The sequence below is a fragment of the Lepidothrix coronata genome, unplaced genomic scaffold (assembly GCF_001604755.1).
Source record: "Lepidothrix coronata isolate B3197 unplaced genomic scaffold, Lepidothrix_coronata-1.0 Scaffold14, whole genome shotgun sequence".
Lineage (NCBI taxonomy): Eukaryota > Metazoa > Chordata > Aves > Passeriformes > Pipridae > Lepidothrix > Lepidothrix coronata.
In genome coordinates this window covers 8,565,402-8,568,630 of record NW_016690194.1, presented here as the reverse complement: position 1 = coordinate 8,568,630, position 3,229 = coordinate 8,565,402, and the positions used below count along the sequence as shown (strand labels likewise).

The 3,229-nt window shown below is 33.7% G+C and overlaps 1 long non-coding RNA gene across 1 annotated transcript in view; it reads left to right on the top strand.

Moving 5' to 3' along the window:
* Positions 1–2,029, top strand: part of LOC108493090 — a 12,393-nt gene extending 10,364 nt beyond the window's left edge. Inside the window, exon 4 of the long non-coding RNA XR_001873335.1 lies at positions 1,783–2,029. This is a non-coding gene — a long non-coding RNA (uncharacterized LOC108493090). The remainder of the gene's footprint in view (positions 1–1,782) is intronic.
* The last annotated feature ends 1,200 nt before the right edge of the window (positions 2,030–3,229 follow it).

The following is a 3,229-nucleotide window of genomic DNA, read 5'->3' as shown; positions in this document are numbered from 1 at the left end:
CATAAGTCATGCTCTCAAAACCTGCTTGTTTAAAATTATATGTGCTCAAAACCTGCTCCAACCTCCTGAAGCAGAGCCTGTGTTTTATCACCAACACATAATTATGCTCTCAAAAGCTTGATCCAGAACTGTAAGAACATGGAGAGACAGTAATACAATGCTGCTACTGTGTGGTTTCTAAAATGTTTTTAAAGTTTTATTTTGGACTATTTTTTTTTTCAGACCCATATGATCCTTCTTTTTTTTCCTCCCAGAGTCAAAACACAAATTGTGTAAATGGTAGATGATGTGAGAATTTTCCATTTCAGGTTTCAATTTATTTTGTTCAAGTTTCATATATATTTTAAGGCATTGGTGTTGTTACAATATCAAGCAAAATCATCATCCAGCATATTTTGGTAATAAAGGATAATATATATTATATTATCGTAATCTACAAATTAAGGACTAGCATGATCAGAAAGGTGTTGCAGACAGTAACAGATTAAAATAATATATAATTTTAAATGTTCTCACAATCATTTGTTGTTGATAAATCAAATCTTAAGTAAGTGTCCTTACTTTTTCCTCCAAACCTAATTGCTAAATATTAGTTTAAGTAATTTTCTTGGGAGAATATATAGGAGGAGACAACATTTTTAAAATATATATTATTTTACTCTATGAATTAAGGACTAGTATGATCAGAAAGATGCTGCAGACAATAATGTAGCCATATGGACATGCAGCAGGTTTTTAATAACATCCACAAACTGCTCCCATGTCCTGAGAGCTGCAGAGTCATTCTGAGTAAAGGGAATCTGAGAGTTCCTGTGCATGTTTAATGTTGTTGTTCTCATTCTCTTCACTCTGCAACTGAGCCACCCTGGAGAAATCTGTGTAAAAAGATTGACCCACTCTGAAAAAGAAGTAAAAAAAAAAAACAACTCTCAAAAAATTATGCTGGAGGTTATGTTTTCTACTGCTGGAATTCTCTAGACTCCAGAAGAATGGAGCTTGGGATAACAGGAGCTTGAAGAGAAAGAAGATGGTCAGACAGGAAAACTAACAGGGTCCATAATTTAGGGCTTGCATGAAAAACTGATTAGGCATTTAAAAAAAATCAGAAACTTGATTGCAATGTTGCCCAGCTAATGTTCTTTGTATTTGATGGGCTAGTGTGCCTGTGTAACTCTATACAGAGGTGAGCCTTTTTTCCTTTAATTTTTCTTTTTAAGAATTTGCCATGATTATCACTTCTAAACCATTATTAAAACAGGACAAACATGGCTTAGTAGGCTACTGCCCTGCACATTGGATACTGAAAACACATCATCTGTCTCTTTATAATTCTAAAAGTTTGTTGTTAGCAGTAACTCTCTGAGACTTCCCTACCTTTTTTAGTACTCAACAGAAGAATTCACTTTATTGTGTGTACGATGGGGAAACGTGGAATGGGGAAAGAACACACTCCCACAACTAGTAGTGATATTACTTGTTAACACCAATATGTTCATTCAAGGTTAGAGAAAAAGAAAATTCTCATCTTTAGCTTTTTTTTTGACATCTGGCACCTGAAGATGTGAACGTCCCATGATTTCTTTTCTCTCTCTGCACTTGAAACTACACAAGATGTTTGTGTTCCTCATAATCAGTCAGCAGTTTCATAGTCACACTCAAGAACAATAAAGATTAAATTTATATTGTGAGTTTTGGCCTGGAAAAATTAGTTAAAAACAAAGAGTACTAAGTGGTAGAATGCCTGTTGAGGTCACATTGAGCAACTTTGGTATTTTATTATAGGATCAGCTCATGGAAGAGGAGAACCAGTGCAAGGACATTTTGAGAGTCAGTGGTAAGAAACCCGCAATGTACAAGGACAAGAACCCATCCAACTTGGACTGATTCTGAAAACTGTATTTGTTCATCAGGAAGATTTCCAGCTGGATTCAGGCATGTCATTCATGCATGTAAATAATCACATATTCCTGATATATGTAATTTAATACTCTAGTTCTACAAGTGAGTACAAAAAATTAAAAGAACCTACAGACACTTGATAAAAATGAAAAATAATGACTTCAGAATATGGTAAATGCATAAATCTGTTACTGAGTCAGTATAGGTCATTTTCTGAAATGCATGCAAAGTGATTTATGAATGATCTATAAAATCATTTTAGCATCACTTCTTTTTAAACTTCTATTTGAATTTTTTTTTTCCAAGTCCATAGGAATTTTTTAAGAAGCTCTAATAAAATATTCATGTTATTAGCTAAACAAAGAATAACCATTGCTAGAATCTGGATCTGGAAATGCAGTTAGTGATTACTGCTTTCAAGTAATTTTAAGATATTTGAATTATTTGTTACTGCACGTGAGAAGTATTTTTTCTTAGTAAACCATCAGTGGAAAACACTGAAAATGACAAGATCTGCAAGCAAATTTCCATAAGGATTAAGAATTTGAATTCAAATTATTGCTCTCTAAGTGCACAGAACACACATGTGACAGTTCTCTGTATTGTCTTGTCATCCACAGTGCAGAATAAAGGAACACATACTTATTTAAATCATTTTGGGGTTTTATTTAAATCATTTTGGGTTTTTATTTAAATTAGTTGCTAGGGTACCGCTTATCTTACTGGCTCTTAAATATGAGTAAACACTTGTATTCAGAAATCCTCATTCAGTTTTCTGAGAAATTTTCAAGGATTTTTCATTTTGACAGTGCACAAAGTTTTGTAATGAATGAAACTGGCTTTTCAAACATTTTCAACATGAGCACTTAGACCAGCTAAATAAAAAATAGTCCTGTAAATGATAAAGTGTTATCGAGGCTACAGTGACAATGGAATGAGGAATAAAGTGGGTATCTAACTGTCTCTAAAAGTCCTTCACAAAATTCAGTGCATGATTTTTTTGAGAAGTGCACTCTGGAATGAATGTTTTTTATATTGTTAATCTCTGAAATAGCCTTGTCCACCTCTAGTGCTGTTGCACAAACTGTCATGCTCAGCTGTGCATACCCTTTGCTTCAAAGAGATAAGAAGAATGATGTCTGGATTTGTAGTTCTTGTTTCCAGGTTAATCAGTCAAAGTGAACGTATTGGATTCCTGACAAAATTTGCAATTGCACACAGTGTTCATACTGGACTCTGTTTAGTCATTACAATAATATGTATCTATTGAGTTTGAGCTCTGTCAGACCATAAAAGGATCGCCACTTTTTTAACTTCTGAAGTCTTTTTC